The sequence below is a fragment of the Salvelinus sp. IW2-2015 genome, linkage group LG5 (assembly GCF_002910315.2).
Source record: "Salvelinus sp. IW2-2015 linkage group LG5, ASM291031v2, whole genome shotgun sequence".
NCBI classification, from domain to species: Eukaryota; Metazoa; Chordata; class Actinopteri; order Salmoniformes; family Salmonidae; genus Salvelinus; species Salvelinus sp. IW2-2015.
Genome location: NC_036844.1, coordinates 34969124 through 34987126, shown reverse-complemented (window position 1 = coordinate 34987126; position 18003 = coordinate 34969124). Strand labels below are relative to the sequence as shown.

Sequence of the window (18003 nt, the reverse complement as noted above, 5' to 3'; positions counted from 1 at the left end):
GTATGAGGAGATTGAGATGAAATTCACACCTTTAAATCACTAATTCACCACAATAACATTTACTGCTCTAAGCACCAATCTTGTACAACCAAAAAACCCCTTCCTCATCTCAATGACCTGTCTGTAAACCTCCCCCAGCCATTGACTTGACAAATGATTGCTTGTCATAGTAGCCCTTGGCAAGTTTTGTTGGACACGTGTCTTTGCATTGTGTTTTGAGAATCTTGCAGAGAGAAGAATGAGGGTTGCTGGACCGTTGTAGTCATACTTTAACCTTTACTAGTTCACTTGCTGGTTTTTGTCCCACAATCTGTTGTTGCTCCTCTCAGCCTCTTGGTGTACTCAAAAATTCCGCTGTATTGGCTGTATCTCTTTTGCCAGGGCATGTGGAAGGACTCCAGATAAACCCCGAGTTTTACAAAGAGAAAAGGATTACGAGAAAAAAGGTAGACTAAATTGATGACATGTCTGGGAGTTTCGTCTGTGGTCCTCAGCTTACATCTAACCACTGTAACCCCATAACACAAACACTACCCCAATTCATGATTTATGCCATTGCTACGTAACTTGAGCTATTTTATAAGCCATCGCTTACATTATTTTTGCCAATTTACAATCACCTTGTTGCAGAGCTTGCGAATTGGAAACACATGTGGATGGAATCAGATTCTCGACCACCTAGAGCAAAACAAACAACGACACACCAAATTAATCCACCCCACTAATTGGATGATCACGTATTAAGACTTAGCACACCAAGCATGGACATTTCAATATTGTCAGCTTGCTGTTAGTTAGAGAAAAACCAACTTACCAACCATAAAACAAATGGATACACATTTCATATTGGCTCCAACACACAAAGAGTGATTAGCTATAATAGACCATTTTTATTTTAGTAACAGAGTGTTTGCCAAGACAAGGGTGAATAGATTGCCTACCAGACTTGAAGCTATTCTTATCTTGCTAAATGTGGCTAGCCTTACGTTAGCTAACGTTAGTCAACAAACAACATGTAACCACAAACAATAACTGTTTACTCTGCGTAAAACGGTACCCAGTCTAGCAGTGACTACCATGGCATCGGCAAAAAGGGAAACAGTGTGTGTCCAAAAGATAGCTATCTAGTTAATGATTTAGCTGATGCTTTTAAGTTCAATACAGTACTGTAAATCGCGAGCTAATTTACTTTAGTCCAAGCTAGGCTAGCATTCTTAGCTGACATTACATGACCTCTTATCGAGAATCTTCCATTCTTTTTGAAGGGAGAAAAAAACAAAGATGGTATCGCATCTCACTTCTCAGCTGTTGTCTAAATTGATTCCACATCAGTATCAGCCTGAAAATTCCTTCTGATTTAATCTTGGGAACCGAAATGAAAATGCCAACTCGTTTTAGTTTGGTTGTAAATTGACATCTTTATGACTATATGCTGTGACCAGAGCCAGGGTGGGACAATATTCCCTTTAAGGGAGATGTGGGTCTAGCAGCAATAATGTCTCTCTGCCATGCTTCTCTCCAATTACTCCCTCCTTCCTTCCATTCCTCCACACTTGAGTTTCCTCCACTCATTTCCTAATTAAGCCTAGAGTGGTGTAGCATCCCACATTACCAGAGGAGATGAATGCACCACCTCTCCAGACCTGATGAGTGAGAAGGGGAGACAGGAGAGAGGAGAAGGGCGATTGAGGCGAGGAGGGAGGGGGAGGAGAAAAGAGGGAGTGAGAGAGGAAAGAGGGGAGGAGAAGGGGGAGTGAGAGAGGGGAGATGGAGGAGAAAAGGAGGGGGAGGAGGAGAAAGGAGTGAGGAGAGGGGAGGATAAATGGAGGGGGAGAGGCGGAGGATGGAGGAGAAAAGCGAAGAGAGAGAGGGGAGGGGATGGAGGAGGGGAGGAGGAGGGAGAAGGGAGGAGGAGAGGGAGGAAAAGGGAAGTGAGGAGGGAGAAAAGGAAGGAGGGAGAGAAGGGGGAGTGAGGAGAGGGCGGAGGAGGAGGAAGGAGAGGGGGAGAGGGAAAGGAGGGAGGAAAACTGACCTGCCTTAAAACCTCTCTGGGGATAGCGTCCCGCTAGCGGACCAACTCTCGGTGAAAACTGTGGCGTGCAATTCAAAAAAATAATAAAAAATTATGGATATTAAACATGTAGTACATACAACTTGTCTATATTGGCTTGAAAGCTTAAATTCTTGTTAATCAAAAACTGCACTGTTCCGATTTTACAGTTAGCCATTACAGCGAAAAGCATGCCATATTTTCACACCAGGCACATGGTTTCATTAATTACACAAATAGCCGATTAAATATTCACTTACTTTTTTGAAAATCGTCCTACTGATTTGTCATCCAAAGGGTCCCAGCTATAAATCTAGGGCCGTTTTTAGATAAAATCCGTCTTACTATCCCAAGAAGTCTGTTTAGTTGGCGCCATCGATTTTTTAGTAATCCACTCGTTCAACTTTGCCAGAGAAAGAAGCAAAAATCTTACCGCTAGAACTTTGTTAATACTTAAAACAAGTCAAAATATGTTTTCTATTGAACTCCTCCTCATACATTTCCATTGTATGAAAAGAGCACAGCTCTCCATATTATTGTTGTTATAGTCTCCTAACATTATTTTAACAGTTCAACAAACTTCAAAGTTTTTTCTTTCCAATGGTACCAATTAAAGCATAATTCCTGGCTTCAGGCCTTGAGCAAAGGCATTTTACTCTGGCACGTCAGTCAGGCGGAAATTGAGAAATACTTCTACTTCTCATCTACACAGCTGAGGTGATAAGGAGTTACGTGTACGTCCCAAAATGACCACAGCATTGCCATATTTAGTGCACTGCTTTTGACGTATAGGCTCTGGTCAAAATTAGTGCCACTGCACTAGGGAATATGGTTGCCATTTGGACATATCCAAGAGTCTACAATACCTGCTGTTGTCACTGGCCACAGAAGTATGCCCTGATGATGAAATCAATTGTTTTATAGAGAATCGGGGAGGGGCATTTTGTATGTTGGCAAATACAATTATTCAGACTTAACCAATTCAATTGTCACTTTTACCCCACTTGCTGCTCATGTCATTTTTTTGTAAAAACAAACGAATATATGCCCGCTAAAAACACACAAAAAACTGTCTACATGTGAACTTGGAGTCCACAGTATTTGGTCTTTCAACTATCCTGTAACTGCGAATCTGACTGGAAAAAGTTATATTTTCCATGTTACTGGGTAAATACAACATTTTGGTTTAAACCTTAAGACCACGTTTTAGGTCCACCATAATAGACATGTGATCCTGATGACAGGACTTTACACAAGTACCACCGCCATTACCATACTTGCAGAGAAAAAAGCCTTGAAGATCATAGGACCTTGGCGTTGGTCTTCTGTATCCACGGGCCACAGAAACCGGCGTGATTGTAAGATCACAGCTCTACCATTTGGCCTGTGAGGTCTGGCCACTGTGTTGGTGTCTTTAGATCACCAGACCTGGTTTGATCCCCCCTCCCTGTTCCACCCCTTCTCCCCCAACAGGGGTGAAAAAGACAACTCGTCAGCAGTGTTCACTAGCACTATCACAGGCCCGCCTCTTGTAGAGAGAGTAGACACATGACGCATCCCAAATGGCACAGTATTCCATATATAGGAACACTACTTTTTAACCAGGGCCTATAAGCTCGGACCAAAAGTAGGTGCACTATTAGGGAATGAGGATCCATTTTAGAACTCAAGACCTTGTCCAAAAAGTAAGTGCCCACTATGTAGAATAGGATGTCATGTGGGACACAGATATATGTCTATACTATCTACAGGTCAGACAGATAGAACCCACGTTACACTGGCTCTGATTGCACACAGGCTGCAAGCTTTCAGGTCACCAAAGAATACAGGGAATACAGATGTCAAAGGAACAAAATGGCACCTAAGGCATGTGGGCAAACATAGCAAAGAGGCCCCCGAGAACGAGATTCAAGGTGGCCTTCTGATAGCACTCACTTTGACAGTCCCTAAAAAACAAGCGGACAAAAACTGGACAGACAAACTTTAAGGTGATTGGGAAAAGAGAGTGAGGAAGGAGGTGGTGAGATAGAGGGTCGCTAGAGGGAGGATATCCATTCAATAACAAATGTATTTATAAAAAGCCTTTTTACATCAGCAGATGTCACAAAGTGCTTATTACAGAAACCAGCCTAAAAACCCCAAAAACCAGCAAAGCAATTAGCAGATGTAAAAGGCATGACCGCCTTCGGCGTCAATTATACATGTAAAATCACTGAGTGGGGGTTGTGATTGGGCAAGGACCTCAAGCCCCCACCCCTTGTCCTTTTCAGACACCTCTTAAGCCTGTCAGTCAAGGGGAACTTCTGAGACAGTCTGGACAATCCGTCACCTCCTCCCCCTCTCCACAAATGGAGCCATCTTTGAAACAGCATCACAGTACAGCTCAGAAAAGCACAAAAAGCAAAGCATGTAGAAGGAAAAAAAAGGAAAACCAAAAGGGTAAACAAGCAGTGTGTTTTGTTTACTCCGACTTGTTTCAAGCTCTCAGGGTTTTGCAATCTCCTTGATTTAAAGTGTAACAACAAGTTTAGACAGACGGCAAGTTACAATCCATCAGGTGTAAAGGAAGAAGAGAGAAACCGCACGCTCTCGTCTTCCAACAAGAAGCGAGAAAAACACTTGGAAACGACTGACAAACTCTCGTGTGGCAAAGGGAATAATTGCATTCATTTGGCCATCAGGAAGAGTAGCTGTTATAGAGCAGCCACATTCTGAGTTGGAGCTCTATGAATGAAACTGGGTTACATGTTTGTTTTTAGATCACCCCTGGACATGCAGTAGTGGACATTCACCGAGGAAGGACCTCACTTCATTCAGTGACACGCATAATCTCCTTAGATTAGCACCTTCCCGCTGTGCACTATCAAAGCTTGTGATTTCTGACGGGGAGGGGACGGGGTGCAAAATCGACTGATCTCCATTCTATATTTTTGTTTATTTCAGTTTGTTTTTAGGCTTTTGAGCGTTCTCTTTTGCCTCCAGAGCTTGACCTCCAATGTTTATTTAGTTTCTTTGTTGTGATTGAGTTTTTTCAAGGCCTTCTTCCTTCCTTCTGTCTCCACAAGCTGTTCCCAACATTCTGTTATCAACAAAAGACAGATCTAATTGGTGTGTTATATTATTGACGTGTATTCGCGATAGTATTCCTTTTTGTTACGTTACAATTTATTCGAAAAAAAGAAAAGAAAAATGATCCGCTTCATCAAATCTACACACAAACCCCATAATAACAAAGAAAACTGGTTTTAAAAATATTTGCAAATGTATTAAAAAATAAAAAACTGAAATTGAACATTGCTTAGGATCGTTGTCCTCTGATTCAGAAGTTGGTTAAACGCGGAAAACACATTTCAGTTGAATTACATTCATTTTGAACAACTGACTGTATTCCCCCTTTCCCTTTTCCCTTTGCCCCAGTCTGAGGGTCCTGAGCACTCTGGAGGCAATTCCATCAAAATCCTCTATACTTTGCTCCCTCATCTTTCCCTCCGATCCTGACTAGTCTTCCCAGTCGTCTTGCCGCTAAAACATCCCCACAGCATGATGCTAGCCCACCGCCATGCTTCAACCGTAGGATTGTGCCAGGTTTCCTCCAGATGTGACTCTTCGGCAGTGAGGCCAAAAGAGTTCAATCTTGGTTCATCAGACCAGAGAATATTAATTTCTCATTGTCTGAGAGTACTTTTTGGTGGCTTTTGGCAAACTCCAAGAATTGTTCATGTGCCTTTTACTGAGGAATGGCTTCTGTCTAGCCCACTCTACCATAAAAGGCGCTGATTGGTAAGTACGCAAGATGGTTGTCCTCTGAAGTTCTCCATCTCCACAGAGGGAAGTCTGTAGCTCTGTCAGAGTGACCATCAGTTCTTGGTCACCTCTCTGACCAAAGCCCTTCTCTCCGAATTGCTCAGTTTGCCCGAGCGCCATCTCTAGCCGGGCTCGTAGTAACATCTTATCGGCCGGTTATATGCAGTAACTTATCTTCTTTGTAAGGAGATCACTGTTCCTTGGGTACCTTCAATGCCGCAGAAATGTTTTGCGTACCCTTCTCCAGATCTGTGCCTCGACACAAATCCTTTCTTCGAGGCTTCTACGGACAATTCCTTCGACCTCATGGACTTGGTTTTTTGCTCTTCATGCACCGCCAACTGTGGGACCTTATTTTACATGTACATAAAATTAGTATATCTTTAAAAATAATATTATAGACAGTGTGTGTTTCTTTCCAAATAATTCACACAGGTGGACTGCAATCAAGTTGTTACGAATAACATCCCAAGATCATCAATGGAAAACAGGATGCACCTGAGCTTTCCAAATTTAAAAGTCTCATAGCAAAGGGTCTGAAATACTTATGTAAAATAAGGTATTTCTGTTTATTATTCTTGTATACATTTCCAAAAATTTTCCAAAAAACCTTTTTCACATGTTTTTGTTTTTCCCACTTGCTTGGGTAATTTGCTTATGTGTATAGATTGAGGAGATTTTTAATATTTAATCCATTTATATAAGGCCTCAGTCAACAAAAATGTGAAAAGTCAAGGGGGTCTGATACCTTCCGAATGCACATGTGATTTTTGGTTTAATTTAGGTGTATTAACCTTTCTCAATGTACGACTCTGTTGCTTGAAATAGAGAGGATCTGAGCTGCAGCTGAAGCTCGCTGCGAATTGAAAGGTACTTTTATGGCCATTAGAAGAGAACAGACATTAGCTTCCAATATGCACCACTTCAACAATCACAATGTAGAAAAACACAGGGCTACAGACATGACAGACTTAGAAGATGGCTTCTATTCATTTGGAGTTTTGAAATTTGGTGTATGTTGCAAATCGGTGGGGGAAGGGAGTTTTTGTGTTGTGGTTGGAGCGTGGAGAGGCGTTGCCCAGCAAACATCGCCTCACCCCTAACCCCCTCCAACAAGGCGACGACGCTAATTTCTCCACTTCTAAAACCCCATCCTCACCCCTCTACCACCCCGTCCTCTTCCTCCTAAACCCCACGTCTGTCAACCCACCTGTCTCTTTCTCTAAACTCCCAACCTCACCCTCTTCTCTAACATCCACCTCAACCCACCTCTCTTCTCTAACCCCAAACCTCACCCACCTCTTCTCTAAACCACTCACCCTCATTCTCTTCTCTAACCCCACTCACCCCTCTTCTCTAACCACCTCACCCTCTTCTCTAACCCCACCTCCACCCTCTTCTCTAACCCCATCTCACCCTCCTTTCTTCTTAACCCCACTTCACCCTCTTCTCTAACCCCACCTCACCCTCTTCATTTTCTCCCCCACCCTCTTCTCTAACCCATCTCACCCTCTTCTCTAACACCCTACTCTCCCTCATACTTCTAACCCACCTCACCCTCTTCTCTAACCCCACCTCACCCTCTTCTCTAACCCCACCTCACCCTCTTCTCTAACCCCACCTCACCCTCTTCTCTAACCCCATCTCACCCTCTTCTCTAACCACACCTCTCTCTTCTTCTAAACCCACCTCACCCTCTTGTCAACCCCACCTCGCCCTCTTCTCTAACCGCACCTCACCCTCTTCTCTAACCCCACCTCACCCTTCTTCGTTAAACCCCACCTCACCCTTCTTCTCTAAACCCCATCTCACCCTCTTCTCTAACCCATCTCACCCTCTTCTCTAACCCCATCTCACCCTCTTCTCTAACCCACCTCACCTCTTCTGTAAACCCACCTCACCCTCTTCTCTAACCCCATTCTCACCCCACACTCTTCCTCAACCCATCTCACCCTCTTCTCTAACCCCTCTCACCCTCTTCTCTAACCCCATCTCACCCTCTTCTCTAACCCCACCTCACCCTCTTCTCTAACCCCCACCTCACCCTCATCTCTCTAACCCTACCTCTCTCTTGTCTAGCCCCACCTCACCCTTTTCACACCAATGATTGAGGACAAAATCACATTTATATACCATAATCAGTACATTACTTACATGAATTATACATTCATTCAGTTCCTACTGATCCAAAGTACATCATTTAACATTTACTTAACAGCACTTAAATACATCAGGTTGTATGAACTTGACCAGCTCATACCAATATGTCATAAAAACGGTATTTGCCTGAAATGTCACATGCTGAAATTTAATGTGAATGTCTTCTCTCTGTCACTCATGGGTGAAAACTGAAACTCTGGGAAAGAGTTTACTTGGCCGCTCTGCAGCCTTTCCTGCTATGACTGTTGTTTACTCTGAATGGTAGATCCTTCCTGCCAAGTCTACCTCACTCAGAAATACACGCACGCACGCACGCACGCACACACACAGTCTTGTGCAGCTAACCTTGTGGGACATACAATTCCAGTCCCATTCAATATTCTATTTTCCCTAACACCTAACCCTAAAACTAACCGCTACCCTGTACCCTAACCTGACCATAACCAAAAACCTAACCTTAACCCTAACCCTAGCTCCCGATCCCTAACACTAAACCTAATTCTAACCCTACCACTAATTCTTACCTTAACACTAAACCTTCTTATTAATAACTTTTGACCTTGTGGGGTCCAAGAAAAATGTACCCAGTTGGTCAAATTTTAGTTGCTTGTACAAGTATAGCTCACCACACGCACGCACGCACTCACTTGACATGTTGAAATACTTCCTATTTCATTTGAGCTATTTTATTATGGGGGAACATTAAAGCGTCATATATTCAATTTCAAAATAATGCAAAAAAACACATATTTTACTGAACAGAGTAAAACACTTGTATTATATAATCTGTTTTGTATGAATCATCAAACTGTAAACACAATATTTCCAGGCAAAAACAGAGGTCAATCATTTACAGTACAGGAGTTAACGTCTCATGGAAAAGGTTATTCTTTCAAAAGATCCCAGATTGGCTGTCGGTAAATAGATGACATATTGCAACAACAAAAAAAACAATATGATATCAAAGTCCAAACTTCATCTAGTAGTTTTTTTATACAGGTTCACTCTATGTTGAGAAGAAAGAATTGCTTATAACACGTTTATATGACCAACCATGTGAAAGTCTCCTTCCTCCGCTACTCTCAAACATCTCACAATGTCACGCTGCTGTCAATGCTCTTTGTATTCTGTAGTTTACTGCTACTGTGCCACCTTGTTGGCCTGACTGTTGGTTGCCCCAGCAACCCTGCACAGTGCTATTCTTTTTCTGTTACGTTTACTCAATATCTTATAAAATATGTATATATTGTCCCTAGTCTACGTTAACATATCGTGCATTGTTGAAACGGTCTGTTTGAACGGATTGGACCTCTGATGCATAAACCAATTTCCCCTTTCTCTTCCTCCTCTATGGTTTTTAGACAACAGTTCAAATGCAATACCAGCTGTGAGCCGTCCTACCTCTTCTTCTGACAACAGTCAAACTTTTGTTTGACATATTTCACATTAACATTGGAAAACACACACATATGGAGTATTCAAACCATTTCAAAATAAGAATTAGCACACTAAACAGTTCCCCAAAATTATGTAAACATTTAGTTCAGCTTTTGGCAGTGGTTGAAAATGTACCTAATTGTCGTACTGAAAGTAAAAGTAAAGAACTTAATAGAAAATGACTCAAGTAAAAGTGAAAGTCACCCAGTTAAAATACACTTGAGGAAAAGTCTAAAAAGTATTTGGTTTTAAAATATTCTTAAGTATCAAAAGTAAATGTAATTTCAAAAAATGTACTTATGTATCAAAAAAGTAAAGTAAAAGCATAAATAATTTCAAAATTCCTTATATTAAGCAAACCAGATGTCACAATTGTTCGTGTTTTTAAATTTGCGGATAGCCTGGGCATATCCAACACTCAGACATCATTTCAGAAACAAAGCCTTTTTGTTAAGTGAGTCGCCAGATCAGAAGCAGTGGACATTCCAGGATATTCTGCTTGATAAGTGCCTGAATGGGACCTTTTCTGTCCTGCTAAGCATTCAAAATGAGTACTTTGTTGGTGTTCAGGACAATGTATTTTCTTTAGGAATGTAGTGAAGTAAAAGTAAAAGTTCTCAAAAAATATAAATAGTTAAAGTTAAGTACAATACCCCAAAAACGTCTTAAGTAGTACTTTAAAGTATTTTTAAGATTAATTACACCGTGGCTTTAGGTCAAGTTGGGTTGTGGTCTAGCAAGCCGTGACTTTTTTTAAAAATCCACATGTGTATTTCTGAGTGAGGTAAAGACTTGGCAGGAAGGATCTACCATTCAGAGTAAACAACAGTCATAGCAGGAAAGGCTGCAGAGCGGCCAAGTAAACTCTTTCCCAGAGTTTCAGTTTCACCCATGAGTGACAGAGAGAAGACATTCACATTAAATTTCAGCATGTGACATTTCAGGCAAATACCGTTTTTATGACATATTGGTATGAGCTGGTCAAGTTCATACAACCTGATGTATTTAAGTGCTGTTAAGTTAAATGTTAAATGATGTACTTTGGATCAGTAGGAACTGAATGAATGTATAATTCATGTAAGTAATGTACTGATTATGGTATATAAATGTGATTTTGTCATCACATCATTGTGTGAAAAGGGTGAGGTGGGGCTAGACAAGAGAGAGGTAGGGTTAGAGATGAGGGTGAGGTGGGGTTAGAGAAGAGGGTGAGGTGGGGTTAGAGAAGAGGGTGAGATGGGGTTAGAGAAGAGGGTGAGATGGGGTTAGAGAAGAGGGTGAGGTGGGGTTAGAGAAGAGGGTGAGGTGGGGTTAGAGAAGAGGGTGAGGTGGGGTTAGAGAAGAGGGTGAGGTGCGGTTAGAGAAGAGGGTGAGGTGGGGTTAGAGAAGAGGGTGAGGTGGGGTTAGAGAAGAGGGCGAGGTGGGGTTAGACAAGAGGGTGAGGTGGGTTTAGAGAAGAGGGTGAGGTGGGTTAGAGAAGAGGGTGAGATGGGGTTAGAGAAGAGGGTGAGGTGGGGTTAGAGAAGAGGGTGAGGTGGGGTTAGAGACTGTCTCTTATACACATCTAGATGTGTATAAGAGACAGAGTATGACAATTGCGTACATTTTCCACCACTGCCAAAAGCTGAACTAAATGTTTACATAATTTTTTGGGAACTGTTTTAGTGTGCTATTCTTATTTTGAATGGTTTGAATCACTCCATATGTGTGTGTTTCCAAATGTTATGTGAAATATGTCAAACAAAAGTTTGACTGTTGTCAGAAGAAGAGGTAGGACGGCTCACAGCTGGTATTGCATTTGAACTGTTGTCTAAAAACCATAGAGGGAGGAAGAGAAAGGGGAAATTGGTTATGCATCAGAGTCCAATCCGTTCAACAYACGTTTCAACAATGCACGATATGTACAGTAAGACTAGGACAATATATACATATATTTTATAAGATACGTAAACAACAAAAATAGACTGTGCAGGGTTGCTGGGGCAACCAAACAGTCAGGCCAACAAGGTGGCACAGTAGCAGTAAACTACAGAATACAAAGAGCATTGACAGCAGTGACATTGTGATGTTTGAGAGTAGCGGAGGAAGGAGACTTCATGGTCATATAAAACGTTATAGCAAATCTTCTCAACATAGAGTGAACCTGTATAAAAAAACTACTCAGATGAAGTTTGGACTTTGATATCATATCTGTTTTTGTTGTTGCAATATGTCATCTATTTACCGACAGCCAATCTGGGATCTTTTGAAACGAATAACCTTTCCATGAGACGTGTAACTCCTGTACTGTAAATGATTGACCTCTGTTTGCCTGGAAATATTGTGTTTACAGTTTGATGATTCATACAAAACAGATTATATAATACAAGTGTTTTACTCTGTTCAGTAAAATATGTGTTTTTTGCATTATTTTGAAATTGAATATATGACGCTTTAATGTTCCCCAATAATAAAATAGCTCAAATGAATAGGAAGTATTTCAACATGTAGAGAGAGGAGGAGGATGAAATTTGGGAACGGCCCCAATAAGTTCACTCAGGACATATATGGGGGAATACTTTTTCCTTCTATTTCCATTTATTCTTATAATAATGCAGGATACACGTAAATCCAAACACAGTTGTTGGGCCAACAATAAGACTTGTGCACGGGTTGCTTTTCTCAGAGAAGCGCAACCAAACCAGTAAAAGGCGTCTTTTTGGGCCATAGTTGTCCTGTAGCCCATTCCAGCCTTGTGGGCAGGAATCTATCAAAAGGTGGCACATTAGATTTTATATATGCGCTGATGTCCTTTAAGCAGTCAAACTAACACAGGAACCATAGACGCATATCTTGGGTCTGATCTAGCAGGCCTGATACATTGTTGGCTTGGGTAGTTTAAGAGTTGAGTAGGGCAGTCTGTTTGGATTGGAGTGTGGTTGGGAATGGAACAAGAGGTAGGCTCTTCTTTCTTATAACAGTGTACCGGCTCATAGGTTCATAAAAGAACGGTGCTAATAGTTAATACGTAATGGGTGGAAGAAACAGGAGGGTTCTTAAGAAAAAGGTTTAACGCAAGGGATCTGTCTTGAGAGACGGAATTTTCTCACTTGGTTTAGGCATAGGTGCTCAAATACTTTATGTCCATGCAAATATAGAGTAAATGCGCAAACCTATGAAAGTATAATCAAATAACATACTACTTAAGAATAGTTTAGATAAGTCTCTCGCAAAATTTGTGATGATATTTTCTATGGAATTTTATCTGTTGTTCTGCCTTGTTGCACTTATGTATTTATTTCCCGACTTCAGCTCAATCTGGGATTCTTTTGAAACGAATACTACTCTTTTCTTTACAGTTTGAAAGTGTACCTAATTGGAAGAGAGAATGTATTGAACACGGTACCTCACTTCTGTTAATTCTGGTTAGAGTATAGAAGGGTGTATGACCTCACAAAATGCAAATTGTTTCTGGGTTGCCTGGAAATATTGTGTCAGGGGTTTACAGGGTGTTTGAATAGATTTCATAATACCACAAATATGATTTTCTAGTATTACTATCATCTCACAAGTGTTTTACTCTGTTCCAGTAAAAATATGTGTTTTTTTTTTTTGCATTATTTTGAAATTGAATATATGACGCTTAATGTTCCCAATAATAAAATAGCTCAAATGAATAGGAAGTTTTCAAACATGTGATGAGTGCGTGCGTTGCGTGTGTTGAGCTATACTTGTACAAGCAACTAAAATTTGACCAACTGGGTACCAATTTCTGACCCACAAGGTCAAAAGTTATTAATAAGAGGTTTAGTGTTAAGGTAAGAATTAGTGGTAGGGTTAGAATTAGGTTTAGTGTTAGGGAGCTGGAGCTAGGGTTTAGGGTTAAGGTTAGGTTTTTGGTTATGGTCAGGGTTAGGGTACAGGTAAGGGTTAGGTTTAGGGTTAGGTGTTAGGGAAAATAGAATATTGAATGGGACTGAATTGTATGTCCCCACAAGGTTAGCTGCACAAGAATGTGTGTGTGCGTGCGTGCGTGCGTGCGTGTATTTCTGAGTGAGGTAAAGACTTGGCAGGAAGGATCTACCATTCAGAGTAAACAACAGTCCATAGCAAGGAAAGGCTGGCAAGAGCGGCCAAAGTAAACTCTTTCCCAGAGTCTTCAGTTTCACCCATGATGACAGAGAGAAGACATTCACATTAAATTTCAGCATGTGACATTTCAGGCAAATACCGTTTTATGACATATTGGTATGAGCTGGTCAGTTCATACAACCTGATTATTTAAGTGCTGTTAAGTTAATGTTAAATGATGTACTTTGGATCAGTAGGAACTGAATGAATTATAAATTCATGTAAGTAATGTAACTGATTAATGGTATATAAATGTGATTTTGTCATCACATCATATGTGTGAAAAGGGTGAGGTGGGGCTAGACAAGAGAGAGGTAGGGGATTAGAGGATGAGGGTGAGGTGGGTTAGAGAAGAGGGTGAGGTGGGGTTAAGAGAAGAGGGTAGATGGGGGTTAGAGAAGAGGGTGAGATGGGGTTAGAGAAGAGTGGTGAATGGGGTTAGAGAAGAGGGTGAGTGGGGTTTAGAGAAGAGGGTGAGGTGGGTTAGAAGAGAGGGTGGGATAGTGTGGTAGAGAAGAGGTTGACGAATGGGGTTAGAGAAGAGGGTGAGATGGGGTTTAGAGAGAGGTGGAGTGGGTTAGGAAGAGGGTGAGGTGGGTTTAGAAGAGGGTGAGGTGGGTTAGAGAAGAGGAGTAGGTGCGGTTAGAGAAGTAGGGGAGGTGGGGTTGACAAGAGGTTGAGGTGGGTTTAGAGAAGAGAGGGTGTGGTAGAGAAGAGGGTGAGAGTGGGGTTAGAGAAGAGGTGAGGTGGGGTTAGAGAAGAGGGTGGAGGTGGGGTTTAGAGAAGAGGGTGAGCGTGGGGTTAGAGAAGAGGGTGAGGTGGGTTAGAGGATGAGGGTGAGGTGGGTGAGAAGAGGGTGAGATGGGGTTAGAGAAGAGGGTGAGTGAAGAGGGTGAGGTGGGTTAGAGAAGAGGGTGAAGTGGGGTTAGAGAAGAGGGTGAGATGGGGTTTAGAGAAGAGGGTGAGGTGGGGTTAGACAAGAGGGGTGAGGTGGGTTAGAAAGAGGGTGAGGTGGGAGCTTTAGAGAAGAGGGTGAGATGGGGTTAGAGAAGAGGGTGAGGTGGGGTTAGAGAAGAGGGGTGAAGGTGGATTAGCAGAAGAGGGTGAGGTTGGGGTTTAGAAAGAGGGTGAGGTGGGGTTAGAGAAGAAGGGGTTGACAGAGTGGGGGTTTAGAGAAGAGGGTGGAGTGGGGTTAGAGAAGAGAGAGGTGGGTTAGAAAGAGAGTAGGTGGGTTTAAGAAAGAGCAGTGGGGTGGGGTTAGAGAAGAGGGTGGGTTGGGTTAGAGAAGAGGTGAGAGTGGGGTTAGAGAAGAGGGTGAGGTGGGGTTTAGAGAAGAGGGTGAGGTGGGGTTAAAGAGGGTGAGGTGGGTTTAGAGAAAAGGGTGAGGTGGGTTTAGAGAAGGAGGGTGAGGTGGGGTTAGAGAAGAGGGTGAGGTGGGTTTAGAGAAGAGGGTGAGGTGGGGTTAGAGAGAGGTGAGTGGGTTAGAAAGAGGTGAGGGGTTAGAGAAGAGGGTGAGGTGGGTAGAGAAGGGTGAGATGGGTTTAGAGAAGAGGGTGAGGTGGGTTAGAGAAGACGGGAGGTGGGTTAGAGGGGAGGTGTGGTTAGACAAGAGGGTGAGATGGGGTTTAGAGAAGAGGGTGGGTGGGGTTAAGAAGAGGGTGGAGTTGGGGTTAGAGAAGGGGTGTAGGTGGGTTAGACAAGGGTGAGGTGGGATTAGAGAAGAGGGTGAGGTGGGGTTAGGAAGAGGGTGAGGTGGGGTAGACAAGAGGGGAGGTGGTTTAGGCAATAGGGTGAGGTGGGGTTGAAGAGGGTGAGTGGGATTTTGATAAGAGAATTTTTCTCCTGTTCATTAACAATTCATTTGTTTACTCAGTCTGCGCTATCCGGATTTGTAAGATACTGATAGAAATAAAACAGACAGAGGCCCAGTCTACAAAAGTTAAACGTTTATTCAACGGAACGTTCTGACGTGCACAGTACAAAGACCTTCATTTATAGTGACACACATACTTCCACACAAACATCAAAATCTGCCCGCCAATAGAGTTTAGGGGAGTCGTGAGAAATAGCGTCTTCCTGTCCTCCCCTAAGATAGGGAGAGACTGGGACTGGGAAGTTCTCAGTGTCCCAGCCAAGGTCGCCCTGAATCTGCCTCAGACAGACAGTCTGTTATCAATATACTGTGACACATTGTCCCAAAACATTGATTCTGACTAAGAACTATACTCCAGGATATATTATTATTCCCTGACTAAAACCATCACACAGTATTATAATAATCGAATGATTCTAAGCACTTACATACAGTGGGGCAAAAAAGTATTTAGTCAGCCACCAATTGTGCAAGTTCTCCCTTAAAAATGATGAGAGAGGCCTGTAATTTTCATCATAGTACACTTCAAACTATTCAGAAAAATGAGAAAAAAGAATCCAGAAAAATCACATTGGTTGAGATGCTGGAGACTGGCTAGGCCACTCCAGGACCTTGAAATGCTTCTTACGAAGCCACTCCTTCGTTGCCCGGGCGGTGTGTTGGGATCATTGTCATGCTGAAAGACCCAGCCACGTTTCATCTTCAATGCCCTTGCTGATGAAGGAGGTTTTCACTCAAAATCTCACGATACATGGCCCATTCATTCTTTCCTTTACAACGGATCAGTCGTCCTGGTCCCTTTGGCAGAAAAACAGCCCCAAAGCATGATGTTTCCACCCCATGCTCACAGTAGGTATGGTGTTCTTTGGATGCACTCAGCAATTCTTTTGTCCTCCAAACCGACGAGTTTTTACCAAAAAGTATATTTTGGTTTCATTGACCATATGAATTCTCCAATCTTCTTCTTGGATATCCAAATGCCTCTAGCAACTTCAGACGGGCCTGGACATGTACTGGCTTAAGGCAGGGGGACACGTCTGGCACTTGCAGGATTGAAGTCCCTGGCGGCGTAGTGTGTTACTGATCGTGGGCTTTATTACTTTGGTCCCAGCTCTTCTGCAGGTCATTCACTAGGTCCCCTGTGTAGTTCTGGGATTTTGCTCACCGTTCTTGTGATCATTTTGACCCACGGGGTGAGATCTTGCGTGGAGCCCAGACGAGGAGATTATCAGTGGTCTTGTATGTCTTCCATTTCCTAATAATTGCTCCCACACAGTTGATTCTTCAAACCAAGCTGCTTACTTATGCAGATTCAGTCTTCCAGCCTGGTGCAGGTCTACAATTTTGTTTCTGGTGTCTTCTGACAGCTCTTTGGTCTTGGCCAATAGTGGAGTTTGGAGTGTGACTGTTTGAGGTTGTGGACAGGTGTCTTTTATACTGATAACAAGTTCAACAGGTGCCATTAATACAGGTAACGAGTGAGGACAGAGGAGCCTCTTAAAGAAGAAGTTACAGGTCTGTGAGAGCCAGAAATCTTGCTTGTTTTTTAGGTGACCAAATACTTATTTTCCACCATGATTTGCAAATAAATTCATAAAAATCCTACAATGTGATTTTCTGGATTTATTTTTCTCATTTTGTCTGTCATAGTTGAAGTGTACTATGATGAAAATTACAGCCCTCTCTCATCTTTTTAAGTGGGAGAACTTGCACAATTGGTGGCTGACTAAATACTTTTTTGCCCCACTGTAAATGCATTAAATAATCTAATGATTCAAATCAATTTAATACAATCATATGGCAAATAAATTTCATACAATCACATGGTTTCAGACATAGGGTTTCAGGAGTGTAATATTCGAATAATTTATTAAAACACATTTCCTTATCAGGTTTTAGACAAGAGGTGAGGTGGGGTTAGAAAGAGGGTGAGGTGGGTTTAGAGAAGAGGTGAGGTGGGGTTAGAGGAAGAGGGTGAGATGGGTTTAGAAAAGAGGGTGAGATGGGTTTAGAGAAGAGGGTGAGGTGGGGGTTAGAGAAGAGGGTGAGAATGGGTTTAGAGAAGAGGGTGAGGTGGGGTTAGACAAGAAGTGTGAGGTGGGGTTAGAGAAGAGGGTGAGGTGGGGTTAGAGAAGAGGGTGAGGTGGGTTAGACAGAAGTCAGGTGGGTTTTAGAGAAGAGGGTGAGGGTTGTGGTTAGACAAGAGGGTGAGGTGGGGTTAGAGAGAGGTGAGATGGGTTTAGAGAAGAGGGTGAGGTGGGGTTAGAGAAGAGGGTGGGTGGGGTTAGAGAAGAGGGTGAGGTGGGGTTAGAGAAGAGGGTGAGATGGGTTTAGAGAAGAGGGGTGAGATGGGTTTAGAGAAGAGGGTGAGGTGGGGTTAGAGAAGAGGGTGAGGTGGGGTTAGACAAGAGGTGAGATGGGTTTAGAAAGAGGAGAGGGTGAGGTGGGGTTAGAGAAGAGGGTGAGGTGGGGTTAGAGAAGAGGGTGAGGTGGGGTTAGGAAGAGGGTGAGGTGGGTTTAGAGAAGAGGGGTGAGGTGGGTTGACAAGAGGTGAGGTGGGGTTAGACAC

At 42.6% G+C, this 18003-nt stretch overlaps 1 protein-coding gene across 1 annotated transcript in view; it reads left to right on the top strand.

The window, feature by feature from the left end:
* The window catches only part of LOC111964428 (claudin-4-like), a 40523-nt gene that overhangs the window by 1919 nt on the left and 20601 nt on the right, over positions 1 to 18003 (top strand). The gene's annotated exons all lie outside the window — the stretch shown is intronic.